We start from the raw sequence: 24246 nt of genomic DNA, 5'->3' as shown, positions 1-24246 counted from the left end.
AAAAGTTCTCAAGTCCTGTCTTAAAAATATGTATTTAGCTAGGCCTTCCTGCACATATGTAGCAGATGTGCAGCTTGGTCTTCATGTGGGTCCTGAACAACTGGAGAGAGAATTCAGGGGAAGGCTATTCCAAAAGCTGTTGCCTGTATGTGGAATATGTTCTTTAGCTGGGCTTCCCTGTCTGGCCTCAGTAAGAGACTTGAAGTGCTAGGGTTGGGGGATACCCAGGAGGCCCCCACCCTCTCAGAGGAGAAGGGAAGGGGGAATGTGGGAAGGATTGTGGGAAGGGGTGACAGGGAATGAGTGAGTGATTGGGATATAAAGTGAATAAATAAAATGTAAATAAACAAATACGTATTTAGCAATGTACACAGAAGAATGGACTTGTAGGTCAGAGAATGTGTGTTCTGAGACCTCTGGAGGACATAGTCTCTGACAACTCCAGTTTTTGAGTCTGCAGTGTGTACTGAAGACCTAGAGCTCCTGTGAAGTGGACCTGAGTTCAGTTTGCTCTAAACGGAACAGAGTTCGATGATTTCTTAGCAGCCCATGCACTGAGGTATAGAGCAACTATGGCTTTAGGTCCCCAACCCAACCACCAAATTAATTCAGAAAGTCAGTGAGCTGTGCATAGTGGCCACACGATTTCTAGCAAATCAGCAGCTAGTTTTCCTTGAGTTGGACTTGGTCATCACAGCCACCCTGTGACGCCTCACTTTACATTTTTGCTATAATGTCATTAGCAAACTCTCATAAAAATATGATACAGAGAAGAAGTTCTTGTCAAACTTTGGCATGAGGGAAATCTTTGCTTTACTGCAGATTGTTACCCTTTCAGGGTAAATATGAATGACATCATATAGAGTTTTCCTCTGACTCTAACTTAACATCAGTAATCATATTCATTGACATAAAAGTTGACACCAATTTTTAATATCTTGATCTGTCACCTCCTCAAGGCAGGAATCTCATCGGCCATTTAAATATTTGGTAGACAAAATGGAATATATAAACATAAACACTTTTGGATATTTGTCAAAATTTTAAGTATCCCTTGGAAAAACAAAAGCCACTCTGGCTTCAGAATTATTTTTTATAACATTGATACTGATGAGAAATAAACTTTCCCAATGGCAGGTTTAAATGTCCTGGTAATTAAAGGAGTGACAGAATCTCTTTCTCTCATAGGCCCTCTCCAGTGTGACTGAACATTTTTTTTCTCCACAATCAGATATTTAGCCTTTAATTTTATATACTTAAATAAATGCAGAAAGAACATGATATTTTATTCATTCACATTGGTTTTCAGAATTCTTTCATTTTTAATAGACATAAGTGATTAGCTCAAATAATTTCCCCAAACAAGTCTGATGGCCCAGTTAGGATGGCTGCCCGTGGTGTGGTTCCCCTTCACTTTCAGCTTCTCTTCACCCTGATTGAGATTTTTCAGTCTGTTTAAGCTAAAATTCATATTTTAATAGTCATGTAAAAACAACCATATCCTATAAGCAAATTAATGAGCCACATGGTATTGAGAATGGGAGAGAATATTCAAAGGCATTCTCAGACAGAAATCTAGAAATCTGTTTCCCATCACCAGTTTCCTTTCCTCCATCCAAGCCATGCTCCTACAAGGTCACACGGAAAGACAGTGGGCCATAGCCAGGAGTTTAGGCAAAACCGTGTCTGTTTTATTCATTGATGCATCCCAAGTGTGTTGGACAGGTCTTGTATGGTCAAGGTGCTCAACAAATATTTGATAATCTGAATTGAATACTGAGAAAGAAAATAGTAAGTTTTAGGACTTGATACATTATTTTCCCTGGAGTTTGGGGATAGAAATGATTACTTCCTATCAAAAGTACAAGTAAGTAAGTCCTTAGATTTCCATCATAGGAAAGGTGCTAGATCCCTTTCTCCTTTTCATTAAGAAGGTTCCAACAAAACAAAACCTTAAATCTAAAACTACTTAGCCATGGGAACATCTCTCTGGCAGCTGTAGGCACAGTGCCTGGAAGGCAAGTGTCAATGTAGCTGATACTGGAAGCAGAGCCACCCATTTCCTGCCAGTTCCTTCTAGGGCAGTGTTTCTCAACTTCCTAATGATATGACCCTTTAATACCGATTCTCATGTGTAGAGACCCCAATTATAAAATTTATTTTTACTACTACTTCATAACTGAAACTTTATTTTAGCTACTTCATAACTGAAACTTTTCTAGTTATGATTGCCATGTAAATACTCTTGGAGGTAGAGGTTTGCCAAGAGGCTCATGACCCACAAGTTGAGAACCATTGTTGTAGGGTTGAGGTGAGCCCTTACCTTCCCTTTGTGGTCTAAATGGAAGAAAGTATAAGAGTATCCCATTTGTGTAATAGACACAAAGCAATGAAGGGTAACAATGGCTGTTCAGTTGTCAGTGTTTTCTCTATTAATGGGTAAAACACTCAGTTAAGGCTACTTTAATGTTTGATATGAGAAAGTCCTACCAGTGAAGGAGCCATGTATAAACTCTGCTGGAGCAGCAAGGACTAGGCTTACTTTTCAAAAGAAGTAATTATTATGTATTAATTAACAGATAAAAAACCAGCATAGCACATTGTTGTTACCACTAAAGGTAAAATGTAGCCACTTATGGAGAACCAACTTATGAACACAAGTTAAATTGTAGAATTTTTTTAAATACTAGATATTTTTTGTTGTTGCTCAAATCAGGTTGCTTCTCTGGGTGCTAGCTGAGACAACTGCTGTAGTAACTGCAGGAACCCCCAAAGAATACATCTAACAGTTGATGTCCTGACGTTTACTTGAGTATTGGGTTACCACTCTAGAGCTTTGCTGGTGAAATGAAGATTTGTGGAGTGTCCCTGGAATGTGCCTGTGGAAAACCGCCAAAGTTATTGCAAGTCTCTCTATCTGGATCATCCTTCAGAGTGATGGACACTAAGGCAAGAAGGCTAGTCCTCTGTATTCCCATCAGTGCCTACTCATCGAACGTGGGTTGCCCTGCAGAGAATGATTATCCTTGTATGGAGTCACCACCATAAGCAAAGGTGACACTCACAGAGAGAGCTGGCACCTGCCATTCTAATGGCTGATGAATGAGGACGTTGGTCATAATGGGGCAACTGGGTGGATACCAACAGCCTTCATCCAAACTGGTCAAGCTGAACAATAAACTACTCTGGACAGAGCATTTTCTGTATAACCTGCACATAAAATTAAGGACATTCAATAAGAAATTGTTGAGCTAATGAATAGGAACTTATTATGAAGGCAGAATAATGAGAGTAACCGATTTAAAGGTCATCAGAATGGATTTAAAGGAGGTCAAAGGAAAATACCAAATGATAAGTAATCCAAATCGGTCCACAGCCCCCAGCTGTGGCATCTGCTTTACCATGCTGACAATTGGCTTAGTCATTAAAATGATTCAGAGTCTGACCCTACTAAGCCTCGAGCAAACGTAGCAGAAAAGAACCTAACAGGAGCTATGATCTGAATCTGAACATGCGGTGCCCCTACTCACCGCCAAAGGGCAACTGCGTCTACTGTATGAGAGCTTGATGGAAAAACCTTAGAACTTCAAAAAGGAAATTATTAGTTTGCAGGAAACAGGAAAGAACTGGAAAGGAACGCTGACTGAATCTTTCCAAAATCAAGGACTGTTTCTGCCAGAAGCCTTTGAGCTATAAAAACTATCCTCTAAGTTTTATGCAGAGGGCTGTACCTAAGCCTGGTCTGTTCTATTCAACTAAGGATAGAGCTCCTCCTCCTCCTCCTCCTCCTCCTCCTCCTCCTCCTCCTCCTCCTCCTCCTCCTCCCTTCCTCCTCCTCCCTTCCTCCTCCTCCCTTCCTCCTCCTCCCTTCCTCCTCCTCCCTTCCTCCTCCTCCTCCTTCTCCGAGCATTTGGAAATATTTTACAGCCAGCAACTTAATCACAAAAACATTTGCCCAAAGTTACAATTCCCACAGTAGATGGAGTCATAGAAAATTGGGGCTTGCACGGCAACGCCAAGATATGTCACCTTTGCCCAGTAGGCTCTTCCTAACACTTAGCTTGTAAAAATTTCTGTCCCTTAAGGCTTATATGATTAAAGACAAAGATTAATATTTAATGTATTTAGAAGATGTGATTATTGTACAAATGAGCCAATCTTGTTTCGAAAAGCCATTTTCACTGATTATTCTGAAGTGGCATATTTTTCAGACATGTCCATCTGACTCTGTTTAATGACTTTGGGGGACAATCTTTTTCCACACGGGATGACTATGTGTTGGTTCATGAATTTGAACATATTGATACCTGGTGAGTGCTTTTAGATTAGTCTAAAATTAGGTAATAAGGTCAGTTTGGGAGTTTGTTTCTCAGATGATGAGGTCATTAAAAAAGATGCTTCTGTTATGATTCAGGATCAGCTGGTACCCAGATCAGTGACTACACTTCTCTGGGGAATGCAGGCACAGAAACACACAGGCGCACACCCACACACCTGTCACCCACAGACACTCACATGTCTCCGGAAGCTTGAAATTCTACCACCAGCAAATTATATACCCTTTGTATAAGATTAGCTCTTTCCATGGTCCCCTGTTAAAATATTCCTAAATAGGGTGTCATTAAGGTGACGGGAGGCAGGGGCTCAATGAATGTCTATTTCCCACTTCTCACAGTGGAGAGAAAGAGTGCTAAATTTTGCCTGGAGACCCGCCTCATGCATGACTCAACACCGAGAGACATCACAAAACATCTAAATAATTTAAAATAGTAATGGGAAGTTTAATAATACAGAATTAATCATGTTTATCAGTAGCTAGCATAAAAGAAGAATGAACTTCTTGAGTCCAGGATTGAAATTGAGTGCTGTGCCTGGCATGGGTGACCCCCTGTTGTTCATTTTTACAACCTCACTACTATTATTAGTAACCTGGACACTCCTTTCAATAAAAAAAGATCAAGTTTCAAAATAAAAACATTCCTTTCATGTAATCATAAATAAAATAAGTGCCTGTTTAAGCCTTGTTATTAAACAGTAACATATATTATTTAATTAATAATTAATTAATTAATTAAATTATTAAATAAAATGGTTATTCCATCTTCATTTAAAAGGGGCTTCATATCTGTTTTCATTTTCTAGAAGATGTAATGCCTGTAAGTCAAAGTAAACACTGCTCTGGCCTCTAGCAGCAGTGGCACCAGCTTGGTAGGTTCAAGTCCATCTGGTATACCAGTTAGCTTCTGATGAGAAGGAACAGCACCTACTTGTTCTCAGGTTTGGCTTAACACTTACCTCCCTGAGTAAGACTTTGGTTTTAGGTATTATAGTCCTACAAATGGAAGGTTCCTGTTTAGTTTAGGTGGCTTAAATGAATGTTTTTCTGTTATTTTCTGCCTCATTTTCCACCATGTTTACTTTTATACTACATTTAAAATATGTCCTGATGTCTACCTTCTGCACACAAACACACATACCTTTGAAGTTTTGTCACAGAGTTTGCTTACATATATTTCTGCTTATAACATTTTTATACTGTTTTTGAAGTTCTGCACATAATATTTAACATTCCCCTAAGCTACTGCTTCTTATACTCCATCATGTACTATGCTAGTGACACACTGGCAAACCTGCCGACTGTAGTAGCCTTGGTGCATAGTAGCACACATTTTCTCTTGCACCCATAGTGTTTCATGGGGTGAGCCACAGTAGTATAATGGTTAGACTATTGAGTCCACATCTTTAACATCATAGATCTGTGAGGAATATTTTCCAGCTAGGTGAACGCTTACTCCAGGGTCTTAATGTCTTGGTCTCTTCACCAGCGTTTGATTTTGATGCTTTTGCCAGTTGGAGATAATATATAGATGGCACTGTATTGATGCTTTGATGAATGCTTTCCTGATTTCTAGAAGCTCGTAGTACATCTTCATGTTTGCTTCTGACTTATGTGGTCTTTTTCTTTTCCGTGAGACACAGAAGTAGAGACAAGCAGAAGAAAAGAGAGCAAACTTTCCTATGTTCCTTCTCTTTTCTCCTTCATCTTCTTTCAGAAAACGAGTCACATGGAGAGTCTTTTCTTTGTCAAAATCCTTTAATAATGGGAAACCTCAGGTTCTCCTGAAGCCCAGAAGCCCACATACCTTTATTTTCTCCTGTGGTATTTAGGAAACCTTTACCCATATTTGAAACAGAACCAGATATTCAGGGAGCATATTGTATTATTCTATTCTCTGGAAATAATTTTTAATTTCAAGGGTATCACTAACTTTATTCTTAATGTCTCCCTTGTAAGAAACTAATTCAAAAGATGCTTTGAAGAAGCCAGGCACAAACAAATCAATAAGATCATTTTTCTCCAGAAAAACAATCCCCCTTTATTTTAAAAAACAAAGAGAAGAAAAGCACACAAACATAATCTCACATCCAAATATGAATATAACAGGAAGCAATAACCACTATTCCTTAATATCTCTCAACATCAATGGTCTCAACTCCCCAATAAAAAGACATAGATTAACAAACTGGATACGCAATGAGGACCCTGCATTCTGCTGCCTACAGGAAACACAACTCAGAGACAAAGACAGACACTACCTCAGAGTGAAAGGCTGGAAAACAACTTTCCAAGCAAATGATCTGAAGAAGCAAGTTGGAGTAGCCATTCTAATATCAAATAAAATTGATTTTAAACTAAAAGTCATCAAAAAAGATAAGGAAGGACACTTCATATTCATCAAAGGAAAAACCCACCAAGATGAACTCTCAATCCTAAATATCTATGCTCCAAATACAAGGGCACCTACATACATAAAAGAAATCTTACTAAAGCTCAAAGCACACATTGTACCTCACACAATAATACTAGGAGATTTCAACACCCCACTTTCATCAATGGACAGATCATGGAAACAGAAATTAAACAGAGACATAGACAGACTAAGAGAAATCATGAGCCAAATGGACTTAATATTTATAGAACATTCTATCCTAAAACAAAAGGATATACCTTCTTCTCACCACCTCATGGTACTTTCTCCAAAACTGACGATATATTTGGTCATAAAACAGGCCTCAACAGATACAGAAAGATAGAAATAATCCCATGCGTCCTATCAGACCACCACGGGCTAAAGCTGGTCTTCAATAACAATAAGGGAAGAACGCCCACATATACATGGAAGTTGAACAATGCTCTACTCAATGATAACCTAGTCAAGGAAGAAATAAAGAAAGAAATTAAAGACTTCTTAGAATTTAATGAAAATGAAGGTACAACATACGTAAATTTATGGGACACAATGAAAGCTGTGCTAAGAGGAAAACTCATAGCTCTGAGTGCCTGCAGAAAGAAACTGGAGAGAGCATATATCAGCAGCTTGACAGCACACCTAAAAGCTCTAGAATAAAAAGAAGCAAATACACCCAGGAGGAGTAGAAGGCAGGAAATAATCAAACTCAGAGCTGAAATCAACCAAGTAGAAACAAAAAGGACCATAGAAAGAATCAACAGAACCAAAAGTTGGTTCTTTGAGAAAATCAACAAGATAGAGAAAACCTTAGCCAGACTAATGAGAGGACACAGAGAGTGTGTCCAAATTAATAAAATCAGAAATGAAAAGGGAGACATAACTACAGATTCAGAGGAAATTCAAAAAAATCATCAGATCCTACTACAAAAGCCTATATTCAACAAAACTTGAAAATCTGCAGGAAATGGACAATTTCCTAGATAGATACCAGGTACTGAAGTTAAATCAGGAACAGATAAACCATTTAAACAACCCCATAACTCCTAACAAAGACCCAACAAAGAAAGAGAACTCAGACCAATTTCCCTTATGAATATCAACGCAAAAATACTCAATAAAATCTGGCAAACTGAATCCAAGAGCACATCAAAACAATCATTCACCATGATCAAGTAGGCTTCATTCCAGGCATGCAGGGATGGTTTAATATACAGAAAACCATCAACGTAATCCATTGTATAAACAAACTGAAAGAACAAAACCACATGATCATTTCATCAGATGCTGAGAAAGCATTTGACAAAATTCAACACCCCTTCATGATAAAAGTCCTGGAAAGAATAGGAATTCAAGGCCCATACCTAAACATAGTAAGAGTCATATACAGCAAACCAGTAGCTAACATTAAACTAAATGGAAAGAAACTTGAAGCAATCCCACTAAAATCAGGGACTAGACAAGGCTGCCCACTCTCTTCCTACTTATTCAATACAGTTCTTGAAGTTTCTAGCCACAGCAATCAGACAACAAAAGGAGATCAAGGGGATACAGATTGGAAAAGAAGAAGTCAAAATATCACTATTTGCAGACGATATGATAGTATATTTAAGTGATCCCAAAAGTTCCACCAGAGAACTACTAAACATGATAAACACCTTCAGCAAAGTGGCTGGGTATAAAATTAACTCGAATAAATCAGTAGCCTTCCTCTATACAAAAGAGAAACAAGCCGAGAAAGAAATTAGGGAAAGGACAGCCTTCATAATAGTCCCAAATAATACAAAAAACCTCGATGTGACTTTAACCCAGCAAGTAAAAGATCTGTATGATAAGAACTTCAAGCTCCTGAAGAAAGAAATTGAAAAAGACCTCAGAAGATGGAAAGATCTCCCATGCTCATGGATTGGCAGGATTAACATAGTAAAAATGGCCATTTTACCAAAAGCGATCTACAGATTCAATGCAATCCCCATCAAAATACCAATCCTTTTCTTTAAAGAGTTAGACAGAACAATTTGCAAATTCATCTGGAATAACAAAAAACTCAGGATAGCTAAAACTATCCTCAACAATAAAAGGACTTCAGGGGGAATCACTATCCCTGATCTCAAGCAGTATTACAGAGCAATAGTGATAAAAACTGCATGGTATTGGTACAGAGACAGACAGATAGACCAATGGAACAGAATTGAAGACCCAGAAATGAACCCACACACCTATGGGCACTTGATTTTTGACAAAGGAGCCAAAACCATCAAATGGAAAAAAGATAGCATTTTCAGGAAATGGTGCTGGTTCAACTGGAGGTCAGCATGTAGAAGAATGCAGATCGATCCATGCTTATCACCCTGTACAAAGCTTAAGTCCAAGTGGATCAAGGACCTTCACATCAAACCAGATACACTCAAACTAATAGAAGAAAAACTAGGGGAGCATCTCGAACACATGGGCACTGGAAAAGTTTTCCTGAACAAAACACCAATGGCCTATGCTCTAATATCAAGAATTGACAAATGGGATCTCATAAAACTGCAAAGCTTCTGTAAGGCAAAGGATACTGTTGTTAGGACAAAATGGCAACCAACAGATTGGGAAAAGATCTTTACCAATCCTACAACAGATAGAGGCCTTATATCCAAAATATACAAAGAACTCAAGAAGTTAGACCGCAGGGAGACAAATAACCGTATTAAAAAATGGGGTTCAGAGCTAAACAAAGAATTCACAGTTGAGGAATGCCGTATGGCTGAGAAACACCTAAAGAAATGTTCAACATCTTTAGTTATAAGGGAAATGCAAATCAAAACAACCCTGAGAATTCACCTCACACCAGTGAGAATGGCTAAGGTCAAAAACTCAGGTGATAGCAAATGCTGGCGAGGATGGGGAGAAAGAGGAACACTCCTCCATTGCTGGTGGGACTGCAAACGGGTACAACCGTTCTGGAAATCAGTCTGGAGGTTCCTCAGAAAATTGGACATCGAACTACCTGAGGACCCAGCTATACCTCTCTTGGGCATATACCAAAACTATGCCCCAACATATAACAAAGACACATTCTCCACTATGTTCAACCTTGCTTCACACATGTGTCATGTGGTACATTCAAAACTCTGTGAGATTAGAGTTGCCAGTACAACCATTTCACTAATGGCAATGGGGTTTTGTCATGGAAGAATGACTGGCTGAGGTGACACAACTGAGTGATGTGTCTCTGTGATCTGAAGATACTCTGTCACTCTATTGCTACTTCAAACATTCACTCTCATTTTGAGCAGAAAAACAAAACAAAACAACAACAAAACAACAAGAAAACAAGGTTGATGTTTCATGTAATACTTCTGCCCCACCCAAGTATTCTTCTCTCTGAATCAGTCGCCAGGTGAGGATGACCGTGAACCCTGGGTCTTCTACTTTTACCTTCTAAGTGCTGGGATTACAGATGTGTGCCACAGTTGGACTATATCTCTACTTCCTTGGGTTAATGTTTTCTGAGTTCTGTTTCCTGTCAATAATTACAACATTTTGAAAATAATTCAAACCATATATGTATGTGACATTTCTTGAATATTTTACATGACCACCAAGGGATTCTTCAAACTGACATTTAAAAATGCCAAGTAAATCTATTGGAAGTATTTTTAGAAAATGGTTACTTTAATTTGAAACAATTTCTCGCTATAATAAGAGCTGTCTCATCTCTTAAACTGCCAAACACAGGTAGTCATAGGGCAATTAAATCAGAATCTGGCTTTACTTAGGGGAATTGAATCCAAATGTCAAAATATTGCTTGCTCTTCCCAGGTTTATGGGTAGTGATAGCGAGATGTGAGCACATGCTGGCGGGCTTTATGGGCTGCTGTGGTGACAGTGTAGAGGCTGTTGGGTGCTCTGACCTCTGCCATTCACACATATAGACACGTTTACACGCTAGTTAGGCTAAGCTGAATGCAATTCAAGATGCAGTAGAGAAACCATGTTAGGGGTCAATTAACAGACTAAGAATGTCAATAAACATCTCCTCTTTGAGCTACATATTCACTCTGAAGACAAAGGAATCAAGAAGTGCTATGTCAAGAATATAAGGAGGTTCCTGCCTTCTGCTCCCTCTTAAGTATTCAGTGAGTATTCTGTCCAACCTGCTCAAGAATTCAGGGCAGAACACTCAGCCCTCAGAACACACTGCTAAGAAATACTTGGAGCTTAGGTGTTACTGTAAGGTCAAAAACACGCAGGAAGGGAACAGACAAGGAAATAAAAAGTTTTCTAGTCAACAGTCATTCAGGAGACAGAGCTCTGACTCAGAACAATCATTTCTGGTTCTCAGGATGAGGAGGTTGTCACACCATTAGACAAGTACCCCTCAGCACTGCTCAGTTTCCTCTTTATGGTTTTCTTAGCACACAGAGACTTTCTGTTCTTGGGTCAGCTTAACAGAGACTGTCAGAAAAAAGACATCAAAAGACATTTTCTTAATCTTAGTCTTAATATATCTAAAAACAGATTGAAAGTTGGCTTTTGGTTTTTAGTCAGCCTGAGAGTTTTGTTACTTCCCAACGTCTGGGTACCTGCTGCCATTAAGATATGAATTGTATGGGTGGACTTTTTTAAGCCCCGCAATGAGACTTATTCTGAATAATCCATCTATCTCTGGAAGTGCAGAAAAGAGAGCTTTTTGCATTACCTGCATTACTCCAGCCCCACTCTAGCACAGCATTCTTCACGGCTTTGACTTTAATCCATCATATTTGCAGATTTCACGGTTGTGAACAGACCACTCACAGAATAAAATGTTTAGAAAGCCTGCATCTGCACAAATGTGAATGATTTTCTGGCTCTTCCCTATATTGTACAACACAATACAATTCCCATTCACACAGCATTTATACCGCATATTATTATAGATAATCTAGAGGTGCTTTTGGACTATCAGGGGCACTCACATAGACTGCAGGCAACTGCTTGGCACTTCAGAGAAGAGAGAGGAACATCCACAGATTCTGGTATCTCTGTGGGTCCTAAAACCAATTGGCTATGAATACTAATGTTTGACCCTATTAACTGATGCAGTAAAATCTGCAGCCAAGATGGACATAGTGTTAAACTTCCCTCTAAATTTATATCACTACCATACATTAGTACAACTCTCAGACCTTACTGAAAAGGTTGTGCAGTGGACAGATCAAAGAGAAAGGATAAATGTCAGTGGAGCATCCACAAATGAGACCTTTGTACTGTATCCTCCTCCAAGGCTAGCAGCTCATCTTGGATAAGAGCCAGAAGGGAGAAAGACTGCACAGAGACAGTATCCTCTGAACACAAACTACTCAGGAACCATGACAGTGGTGGGAGAACTGAATAAGATCAAAACAGTCACGCTACAGCAAACTCATGAACCCCCACCCATAATTTATGAGTTACTGGCAGTTGCTGACTTTTGAGGGAAGAAGTGACAGTTTTCTGTAAGGGGTGGTCCTTGGTAGGTTGACTATGCTCTAGTGGATAACCACAAAACTATAGTACTTGAGTAGCACAAGACTCCGTTATTAAGAGCCAAGAGGAAATGAATTTGAAAAGGCATAGGGAAAGGAGTGTGCATCTGTGAGGAATGGGTAGTGAATATAATCAAAATACATTGTATGAAATTCTCAAAGAGTTAAATATATTTTAAAAGTAAAGAAAAAATATTTGGAGTAGACAATAGGAGTCAGCATTCTTCCCTGCAAAATGTACTTTTGAAGGTCCTTGCCATGGGCCATCATGTATATGATGAATTATACAATGTTTTCAGAGTTTCAGGTTCTGCATTTAAAAAAGGAATTGGAATAGACTGTACTGAGAGTAAATAATATAAAGAACTCAGTCATCTATCCAGAGTGTGGACCACACAAAGTACTAGTTCAGTCACTGTCTCTTCTTTGTAGGAGAAAGTAAGTTCTATAAAGTTATGATAATAAGATGCACTCACTGCATAAAAATATAACTCATATGAGTGCAACTTAGAATTTCATGGATGCAAAAAAAAAAAAAACAACCCTAGAGATAGTAAAATATAAGACAACAACTCCCCGGTGATGCAGACTCAAGTGGATTGCACAGCAGAGTTCAGTGGAACCAGGAGACTTTGAGTAATAAATGACCTGAAATTTGATTTCCCTCTTTGGGAACTATGTGTTAAAAAAAATTCTCGGACTGTCCAAGGAGAGACTGGCTGCAGGGCAGCCTGTGTCAGGGACCTTCCAGTCTCCATCTGTGCCCAGAGCCAGGACTGTTATCTGCCTGCAGAGAGCTGGTCTGCCAGGAGTACTCTCCCTCCTAAGCTCACAGTCCACAGCTGACAGGTGAAACCCCACTATCTCCCTACTTTCTCCCCATTGACTATCTAAGAAGAGACACCCCAGGAACACACGGGTAGCAAGAACCACAGGGTGGCCTTGGACAGAACCCTTCCAGTCTCCATCTGCACCCAGAGCAGGGGCTGTCCCACAGCTCTCTGACTCAAAACCTGCCAAGAGAGAGCTGGTCTGCCAAGAGAGCTCTCACTCTAAAGATCACAGGCTCACAGGCTCACAGACACAGGCTCGCAGGCCAATGAGAGAGACAAGCTCTAATCAGAGACAGCAAGACCAACTAACATCAGAGATAAACAGATGGCAAAAGGCAAGCACAGGAACCTCAGCAACAGAAACCAAGAGTACTTGGCATCATTAGAACCCAGTTCTCCCACCACTGGGATAACTCGGCACACTGGAAAAGCAAGATTTGGATTTAAAATCACATCTTTTGATGATGATAGAGGACATTAAGAAGAATATAAATAACTTCCTTAAAGAAATACAGGACAACACAGGTAAACAAGTAGAGGCCCTTAAAAAGGAAACACAAAAATCTCTTAAAGAATTACAGGAAAGCACAACCAAACAGGTGAAGGAATTGAACAAAACCATCCAGGATCTAAAAATGGAAATAGAAACAATAAAGAAATCACAAGGGAAGGCAACCCTGGAGATAGAAAACCTAGGAAACAGACCAGGAGTCATAGATGCAAGCATCACCAACAGAATACAGAGATTGAAGAGAGAATCTCAGAGGCAGAAGACTCCATAGAAAACATTGACACAACTGTCAAAGAAAATGCAAAATGTTCCTGACCCAAAACGTCCAGAAAATCAATAAGAAGACCAAACCTAAGAATAATAGGTATAGAAGAAAATGAAGATTCCCAACTTAAACAACCAGTAAATATGTTCAACAAAATTATAGAAAACTTCCCTAATCTAAAGTAGGCCCATAAACATACAAGAAGCCTACAGAACTCCAAACATACTGAACTAGAAAAGAAATTCCTCCCATCACATAATAGTCAAAACACCAAATACCCAAAACAAGGAAAGAACATTAAAAGCACTAAGGGAAAAAGGTCAAGTAGTATACAAAGGCAGACCTATCAGAATTACACCAACAGAGACTATGAAAGCCAGAAGATCCTAGACAGACATTATACAGACCCCAAGAGAACACAAATGCCAGCCTAGGCAATGCTAGCCAGCAAAACTCTCAATTATCATAGATGGAGAAGCCAAGATATTCTATGACAAAACCAAATTTACACAATATCTTTCCACAAATCCAGCCTACAAAGGAGCTAGAGTAGCCATTCTAATATCAGATAAAATAGACTTTCAACCAAAAGTTATCAAAAATATAAAAAATATAAGGAAGGACACTTTATATTCATCAAAGAAAAAAATCTACCAAGATGAACTCTCAATTCTGAACATTTATGCTCTGAATGCAAGGGCACCCACATTCATAAATGAAAAACAAGCTCAAAGCACACATTGCACCTTACACAATAATAGTGGGAGATTTCAACACCCACTCTCATCAATGGACAGATCATGGAAACAGAAACTAAATGGAGACATAGAGAAACTAGCAGAAGTTATGAACCTAATGGATCTTAAAACAAAAGAATATACCTTCTTCTCAGCACCTCATGGTACCTTCTCCAAAAGTGAGCATATAATTGGTCACAAAATAGGACTCAACAGATACAAAGAGATTGAACTAATCCCATGCATCCTATCAAATCACCATGGACTAAGGTTGGTCTTCAATAACAACAAAAACAACAGAAAGCCCACATACACATGGAAGCTGAATAACACTATAATCAATGACAACTTGGTCAAGGAAGAAATAAAGAAATTAAAGACTGTTTAGGATTTAATGAAAATGAAGGCCCAACATACCCAAACCTATGAGATACAATTAAAGTAGTGCTAAGAGGAAAACTCATAGTTCTGAGTACCTGCAAAAGAAACTGGAGATAGCATACACGATAGCTTGACAGCACACCTGAAAGCTCTAGAACAAAAAGAAGCAAAATCACCCAAGAGGAGGAGAAGGCAGGAAATAATCAAACTCAGAGCTGAAATCAACCAAGTAGAAACAAAAAGAACTATACAAAGAATCAACAGAACAAGGAGCTGGTTCTTTGAGAAAATCAACAAGATACATAAACCCTTAGCCAGACTAACCAGTAGACAGAGAGAAAGTATCCAAATCAACAACATCAGAAATGAAAAGGGAGACTTAACAACAGGAACTGAGGAAATTAAAAAATTTATCAGATCCTATTACCAAAGTCTATACTCAACAAAACTGGAAAATCTGGAGGCAATGGACAATTTTCTAGACAGATATGAGGTACCAAAGTTAAATCAGGATCAGATAAACCACCTAAACAGTCCCATAACTCCTAAAGAAATTGAAGTAGTCATCAAAAGTCTCCCAACCAAAAAAAGCCCAGGACCAGATGGATTTAGTGCAGAATTCTATCAGACCTTCAAAGAAGACCTAATACCAATACTCTTCAAACTATTTCACAAGATAGAAACAAAAGAACACTATCCAATTCATTCTTTGAAGCCACAATTACACTTACACCTAAACCACACAAAGATCCGACAAAGAAAGAGAACTTCAGAACAATTTCCCTTATGAATGTCCTGCGAAAATCCTCAGTAAAATTCTCGCAAATTGAATCCAAGAACACATTAAAATGATCATTCACTATGATCAAGTAGGCTTCATCTCAGGGATGCAAAGATGGTTCCATATATGGAAATACATCAACGTAACCCACTATATAAACAATCTCAAGAAAAAAAAGCCACATGATCATTTCATTAGATGCTGAGAAAGCATTTGACAAAATTCAACACCCCTTCATGATAAAAGTCTTGGAAAGATCAGAAATTCAAGTTCCATACCTAAACATAGTAAAAAACAATATACAGCAAACCAGTAGTATAACTACTCCATCAAACTAAATGGAGAGAAACTTGAAAAAAATCCCACTAAAATCAGGGACATAGACAAAGCTGTCCACTCTCTCCCTCCCTATTCAATATAGTACTTGAAGTCCTAGCCAGAGCAAACAGACAACAAAAGGAGGTCAAAGGGATACAAATGGGAAAGGAAGAAGTCAAAACATCACTATTTGCAGATGATATGATAGTATACTTAAGTGACCCCAAAAGTTCCACCAGAGAACTCCTAAACCTGATAAACAGCAAAGTGGCTAGATATAAAATTAACTCATACATCAGTAGCCTACCTCTACTCAAAGGATAAACAAGCTGAGAAAGAAATTAAGGAAATGACACCCTTCATAATAGCCACAAATAATATAAAATACCTTGGTGCAGGCTCTGTCTCTGAACAATGAGCTCACTGATCCCAGAGAGGCTTGTCAGCAACCCCAGGGATCTTCCTGTCTTGGTCTGGTCTGCCCTCAGAATTCTGTGGTCAGGATCTTGACCCTCTGGGCTCTGGGAATCTTAACACTCATACTCATTCTTGTACAGGGAGCTACTGATTGCGCTGTCTCCTCAGGCCTGATCTCTGCAACTACTAGTTGTGTCTCTGTGCAAAGCACTAAAGGAAACATGGAAGCAAGTCTTGAAGTGATGGAGCATACCAAACAAACACAACATTGCACATGATCAATAGTGCAAATTTCTTGAAAAGTGACCCCTGCAAGTATGCATCTACACAATGCATGTCACTGTTTCACTATGTATTGTTTTCTGGGATGAGGTGTTGGCAGGATTGGACTTTCCAGTTCACTGAAGTGCCATATTTAGGGAATGTATCCCTTTTTGTAAGCATTTTTAAAAATTAATTGGTTATTTTATTTATTTACATTTCAGATGCTGTCCCCCTTCCCAGTTTCCTTTTGGCAAAGCCCTTATCCCATCCCCCTGCCCCTTTGCCTCTAAGAAGGTGCTCCCCACTCAGTGCTCTAAATACTATTTAACCTTTTCTCACCATCTCTCTCGTCTTTCTTATTTCTTCTGCTTGTGGTTTGTATCCTTTGACCAACATTTCCCCGATTCCCTACATTTCACCACCCGCCCCTAGTATTCACCCTTTGTTTCCGTAGATTCCACTTGTCAGTGATAGTAATAGGATTTCTTTCTAAAGTAGCTTTAGTATTTCACACAGCACAATTTTTCTAGTTTTTTGATGTCATATATTAATTTTTTCTTTTCGACATTGAACAGTATCTTTGCCTCTTCCTCTCCTCCCCACATGCACTCGCACTCTCTCTTTCCCCTAGCTCTTGTGTGTGTGTGTGAGAGAGAGACAGAAAGAGAGAAAGAGAGAAAGAGAGAGAGAGAGAGAGAGAGAGAGAGAGAGAGAGAGAGAGAAGAGGAGGAGGAGGAGGAGGAGGGAAGGGAAGGAGGGAGGGAGGGAGGGAGAGAGAGAGAGGGAGAGAGAGAGAGGGAGAGAGAGAGAGGAGGAGGAGGAGGGAGGGAGGGGAAGGAGGGAGGGAGGGAGAGAGAGATTACATTTTCTAGTACATTTATTAATGGATATTTTGTTCAATTCCATGCCTTGGTGACTGTGTTGCAATAAATATGGAATGAAGATACTTCTTGGAAATAGTGACATAATTTATTTTTGTTACTTGTCATGTGGTTGGATTGTTGAAGATTATGGTAGTTATGTGTTGGTGTTTTTGATAATGGTAACAGTAACTTACATTCCTATCACCAGTGTACGGAGTCCCTGTTCTCCATACTATGCTAACCTGCTTTCAGTGACTTAGCTATCACTGGGCCATGTCAGCATTCTTTCCAGTAGGTGAGGAGCATTACTAATGCTGAGTTCTTGGTACTTGTCATCCATCCCACTTTTGATCTGTCTCTTCTCTCGCGTATGGTGGGGCTGTCCTCATTTGGCATCTTCTTTGACAAGGCGCTCCTGAGAGGTCCTATTTAAATTTTCTGCCTTCCCTTCATACTTCCCCTCTCTGGTTTGCTCTGAGTCAGTCTTCCTTCTGCAGCACACATTCTCTACCTAAAATCAATTTTACATGATTTGTTGTGTTTTACTCCTCATATTAGAATGAAAAAAAGAGACTTTTGATTGCTGTGTTTAGTTTTAGTTGTTTTTTTTTTTATCTGAAAAAAAAATTATGGCCCTAGTGGTAGAATCAGGGAAAATTATAGGTTTTGAATGAGTATTTGAGTAATGCATCACTCTGTGACTAAACCTGGACAGACATTTAATTTCTGTGTGATTGAGGTGTCACAACAGTGTCCTTCTCATCTACCTTGTTTTTTCTTATTTCCAGTCACCTGCAGGCAACTGTGGTCCAAACATATTGACTAGAACATTCTAGAGAAAAAGATCCTAAGTGGGGCTGGTGAGATGGTTTGGCAATTAAGAGCACTGATTGTTCGTTCAGAGGGCATAAGTTAGGTTTAGAGTGCCATATTGGGCTGTTCACAATTGCCTGTAACTTGAGTCCTAGGGAATCTAATGCCCTTTCCTGATCTCATGGATATGCACACACAATCACACATAGGTACATAAATAAAAACAAATCTTAAAAATTAACAAGTTTTAATTAAATTTGAGTACTGGGTGTTGTTGTAAATATTCTGTTATTATTGTTATATGTCTATTTTGTGCCTAATTAACAAATTAAGTTTTACCTTAGGTAGTGTGCACAGCAGGAGACTGTGGCTTCAGATCTCTTGGCCTATCGGAATGCGCCCCTAAAGAAGATGGGAGGGACTACTACCATCCCATCAGTGATAAATGGATTCATCAGTTGAATTATTTTCTGTTGTAATTGCTGAATAAAATCTTCTGATTAAAAACAAAATGATGCAAAATTTAGCGCTTTGATCTTTAGCAAAAGCCAGTTAGTTACCTGTCGGGTGGGAAGCATCATACATGTTATGAATACATTTCTGTCAAACTACCAAAAACAATGGTGGCCATACCACCATGAAATTACATTTTATTTAACAATGGTGACCTACTTATGAAAACTCATGTACGTGTGTGCCCCATGAGCACACAGTCGGCCCTGGCGGGGTCCTCTCTCGTTCAATAGGAATCTAAAGAGGCCTTGCCAAAGATCTTGGTCAGAAATCTACAATGGTGTTTGTCAAAGAACCACTTGTAGAAATCACAAAGTTTTTTTTTTTGAGTATTTTGAAGAACAATTTTGAGTGAGTTATATAAAAGAACTTTACAACAGCGAGTTTCAAAGGAGTATGAATCTTTGAGGTATCTGTTTGAACGTCATGACAATTTACTTTAGACATCCCTTAGAGTTTTTATAGTGGGAGGTAAACGGGAGCATCCTGACTTATTAAGGAAATTGTGGAGTAATTTGCTGACTAGAAAACGCCGTTTCATTTAAAATGATCTGTATAAAGACGACAGAGCAACTTAGAAAAGCTGTATGAAATAATATTAAATTATTCACATATACAAAGCCACATGTGGTAGCTCTAGCCATGCAAAGTATGCATTTTTTCTAAAGACTCTATTATGAGTAAACATACAATGATTCATTTTCTGTGTTTTTACATTTTGAAATTAAATATTATAAGGGATAAAGTACCAGAACAAAATATTGATCATGGTACATAAGTGATAGTTTATCAAACATAACTCAAGACACTTTGCTTCAGATGGAAAATGTTTCAGACTTGCAACTGAAAGATTTTTCTCTCCAGCTCTTCAGGTGAGGAGCTGTTCCATTCACGAACAAATGGACATGAAGTATAACATTTGAAGAGTCAAAATACACCACTTAATTAAAAGCTCTGAAAATTTATGTAGAGCAATGAATGATTTGATGAGACTTAGTGGAGCTTTCCCTGATACTATTCCGACACCTGTCATTTTCTTTTTCTTAGTCTAACTACTAATGTCCTGAGGAGTTCATAGGCACCTTCGGGGAACAGGGTAGCAAGCACACATTGACTTTAGATTTTCTTCTGAATTGCTGAACAAAAGAAAGGAAGGTGCTGAGTGACTAGAACCATATTGCTTTGCATTTGAAAGCAGTCAAGATAGACTGACCTGCATCAAAAAGTTGAATCAGTCTGTAGCGTTTGGAATTAAGTAGGGGCCATTCATTGAGGCCTTTCATGGCAGAGCTGAGTCACATACAGAAAGTCGCATGTATGTCCTTCTGCCTGGAAATAAGTCACTTAGAAATCAAAAGTCTACGGCTTACAGAATAGAGTTAGAGTGACCAGGCAGCCAGGGGAGGGTGGTGGATTCTGAGCCCTTCTATTCCCATGATTCCCTGTGAGAGGTCACATTAAGGTGTGAGCCTCTTTCTCCGTCCTCTGTCTACAAGATTCTGGATGCCTCTTAGGTCGATCTGGAATGGCTGGAACTTACTTGGCATTTAATAGAAGAAAATACATTTTGTTCGTGAGAGAAAGGCTGAGTGTGTCTGTGAATCAAGGCTCTTAAACTCTACAAGGGTATTGGAGTAGATGAATTCAACATTCTTCCCAAGTGCAGGTATTAAGGGAAACAAGTAAAGCAAGCCTTGGTGAACACCATACATTATTAAATTGGAAAGTACACGCATAGTACTGCCCAGCCTTTCACTATTCTTTCTCTGCTTCTTAAAGTTCATATATATTCTTAATTCCATCATTTATAAAATATTTAATCATTACAGGTAAAGCTGAGATATCTCTAGGCTATAAATCTTAGAAGCAAGTTTGGCACACCAAACCACTCTCTTTACAATCTTCTGAGTCTAGGAAACATACTGTACACATGTTTTTCAGAAACTGCAGAGGGCTCCACAAAACAGTGTGCTCTACATTCTTCAATTTTCTCCTACCGAGAGACTCCTGTGGTACTAAGGTTCTTGCATACATATTTTTATTGCCAAAATTGGATCTTTCCCCTTAGTCCTTTGGGTAAAAAAGTATTTTTCTTATTTTGCACTTTTCTGATTAATATGGAATATTAGCTTGTGTGTGTGTGTGTGTGTGTGTGTGTGTGTGTGTGTGTGTGTGTGTGTCTGGTGGTGCTGGGCAAATAGATACCATTGAGCTACCCTCACTCCATAGCCACAAACCATGTCTCATGTATTACTTACCATGAATTAGTTAAAGTCAAGATATATTTAGTTATATAAAAATCACACTAGAGCATAAAAGTATAAGTCAGTAGTATAACTTACCAATTTTGTTGCCTTAGTCTAAGCAGAAGTGTGCCTTAAAATATTCCTGAATGCAGCTGTCAGTTGAGGCAGCTTTTGAAAAGACTTTCAGTTTTACATATTGGTTTTATAATCCTCAAGAGGGGCAATACTTTGATACCTTCAGGATAACTTTAGGGACAAATGATCAGTGCTCTGAGAAAACATTACTTTGACTACTTTTGTCAAGGAATCTACCCTCGCTAATGCACTTGCTTGGTGAGAGCCGCTGAGTCTATATTGTTGTTACTGTGGTCTCTGTCACAATGGGGAACCATCTAAGCAATCAGTATGCTGTGACTGATAAATGTAGCATCACAGAGATGGTCAACTTTCAAATGCTTCGACCTTCACCCTCAGTGCTAGGCTGTGCATTGCACCGCAATTCTCCCACTGTTTAAACAAACAGGATTCTTCTGTTGTCAGGTAGCATGACCACGATTAAAGTGCACATGACTATGGTGGTGGCCTAATTGCAAAAAAATAACTATTGACTTAGATACACATTTCCCTCCTGCCTCATTCTTAAAGGCAAAAGGGAATAGTACAAACAGCGTTTGAAAAGGACAGTAAGCAGAGATCCAGTGGTCCTTTTAACATCTCCCCCCTCTCTTCCCATTCTAATACTACACTTTTGTGATTAATAACTTTAGAACATGGTTATGAAGTTAAAGATATTACATGAAGGAAACATAGATCTTCCTTATTATTGTCAAGGCATATTTGTCACGGACAATTAAGTGCTTGTAAAAGACATAGATTTGCTTCTATTGAAGAAAAAATGTCACTAACAAAGCAATATATATATATATATATATATCTGCTTATAGTTTGCTTTCTTGTTTATGCTGCATTAAAGTAATTTTCTATTATTGAGCTTGAAAAAAATCTTTTCTATCTTTTTTTTTCTTCAAGACTACTTTAATATATTGAGCACTGGGGAGAACAGGCTGTAGCATACTACGGCACAGAGCAAAGTCAGCCCTGCTATCTAGAAATATGCATCTTGATGATTGTCTTACCTTGGGTTAAGAAAAAGTACAGGAGGGTGATATTTAGAGCACCTAACTCAGCTTGGGATGCTTGTGCGTGACAAGGGGCAGTCAGGGATATATACTTCAGGGCTGGGAAGATCTAGGGGAAAACACAGAAGTAAGATAGCATACGTCCAAGGCAATACCAAGAACACAGGACTCAGAGGCAGAGTGGAAAATAGTGGTGAATGGGAATAAAGTCCCTTTAGAAGATACATCTTTCCAAGAGCCCTGGCCTAGCCTAACCACAGCCAAGCAGCAGCATCCCCTAGAGAGGACCTACACTGCACTACAGCAAAAGGCTTCAACCCAGGAGACAGATCTGATTGAAGGAGAAGCCCTTCAGTCTAGAAGGATTTGTGTGGTCCATTAGAGAGGCTATAGTCATGATGGGGTAGGTGCTCTGAGAAGGCTCATGGCCAAGACACCGTCTCCACATAGTGGTAGCTATGGGTAGGGTCACAGAGACCTTTTCCTCTCATGCTGTTCTATAGGTGGTATTAGGGGAAGGAGGGCACAAAGAGGTATTAACGGTTGACTTCTTTTTGCCCTCTGAGTCTCAGATACACTGCAGAGCTGGCCTATCACAGAGGCCAGTTCCAGAATCAGAGTGAATGTAGTGCTGAAGCATAGTACCTGACTTGGGTCTCTAAGGATAAGGAGGCCTATGGCTTGCTGCCTTGGTGTGCCCAGCTAGGGTGAAGGTAGAGGGAAATGGGAGAGCCAGTAGAGGAGGCTGACGATGTCCACTGGGAGTCTGAGCCTCAGTGTCAGGTACTCCATGGAGTGTTCCAGCATAGCATGCAAGAGGATGACCTGGTGCCTGGGGAGGTGCCACTCACCCTAAGTTCTCTGGAACACAGTTGGCCATGTAGGCCTTGTCCTTCTGGGGCAGCTGAGCATTTATAAGGATAAATTTATAAGGAGCCTATGTGTCCTCTTGGTTTAGGTTGTTCCATGCCAGTTGTATGTCTTGGTTGGAGTATACCACCATTATGTCCTTCATGTACCTGAGCAGGTCCTTGGTCTCAAAAAGGAGGAGGATGACCAGAATCACATGGTAGTAGTACCTTGGTGATCTCCTCCATCACTTCCTCACAGACCTCTGGGTGGGTGATGGAGTTAAGTAGCTACTGATGGTCATGCTGGTTGAAGATCAGGTCTCCAAGGACCTTTTGGTTAATGTTGCCATTCTCCAGCAAGACTTCAGTATCAAAGGCATCTACGATACATCGGCAAGCATGACATCCAGGCTGAATGATGAGCTAGGCAGTGGCGTCCGCATCAGTCACAGCACAAGCCAGCTCTTGGAACACCTGAACGGCAGAGCTCTTGCCTGAGGCCACACCTCCCATTAGGCCCTCTAGAAATATCTTCCCAGGGGAGAGAGGAGATTGGCAGACTAGGAGCCAGGAAGCACCAGATAGTGGGCACACTTGCCAATCAGTTGCTCTACCAGGGTAGAAGGACTGGGGCTTGAAGAAATAAAGTTTCATAGATGTGAAACACAAAGCTGTAAAAACAAGGTTTTGAGAAATACATCTGGTGGACAGGATGCCTATGACAAGCTGGTGACCTTTCTGAGAGATACATCTGAGGTCAGGATGCCTAATGTTATGACGAAGTTTTGGTGATCAAGATATTGAGGCAATTCTGACTAAGCTAATTAAGACAACACAATAACAACTGATCCCATTACCCCTCCCTGAGGTAAATTCCGAGAACAACTGCAAGATGTCATCCTGACCCTGCTCGACCACCAAGTTCACCCCCCCTCCTAAGGGACGTGCCAACTTAGCCTTTTCCCAGTGATTTACCAAGGTCAGGTGTGGGGCTGGATGAGGAAAGTGACTAATTGAGCCAAGAACAGCTCCTTGAGCAGGCCAGCCAATACCTGACAAGATCCTTTGTC

At 39.6% G+C, this 24246-nt stretch overlaps 1 protein-coding gene, 1 long non-coding RNA gene and 1 pseudogene across 11 annotated transcripts in view; 1 reads left to right on the top strand and 2 right to left on the bottom strand.

Annotated features, from left to right (window-relative positions):
• Positions 1 to 18934, top strand: part of LOC120094814 (uncharacterized) — a 216293-nt gene extending 197359 nt beyond the window's left edge. Inside the window, exon 5 of the long non-coding RNA XR_015629900.1 lies at positions 18772 to 18934. This is a non-coding gene — a long non-coding RNA (uncharacterized LOC120094814). The remainder of the gene's footprint in view (positions 1 to 18771) is intronic.
• Dlgap1 (DLG associated protein 1) overlaps positions 1 to 24246 on the bottom strand; it is an 870386-nt gene that overhangs the window by 440593 nt on the left and 405547 nt on the right.
• On the bottom strand, positions 22962 to 23963 carry LOC148003903 (dephospho-CoA kinase domain-containing protein pseudogene; annotated as a pseudogene).

The sequence above is a fragment of the Rattus norvegicus genome, chromosome 9, assembly GCF_021556685.1.
Source record: "Rattus norvegicus strain SHRSP/BbbUtx chromosome 9, alternate assembly SHRSP_T2T, whole genome shotgun sequence".
Taxonomy (NCBI): domain Eukaryota; kingdom Metazoa; phylum Chordata; class Mammalia; order Rodentia; family Muridae; genus Rattus; species Rattus norvegicus.
This window is presented reverse-complemented; position numbering and strand designations above follow the sequence as displayed.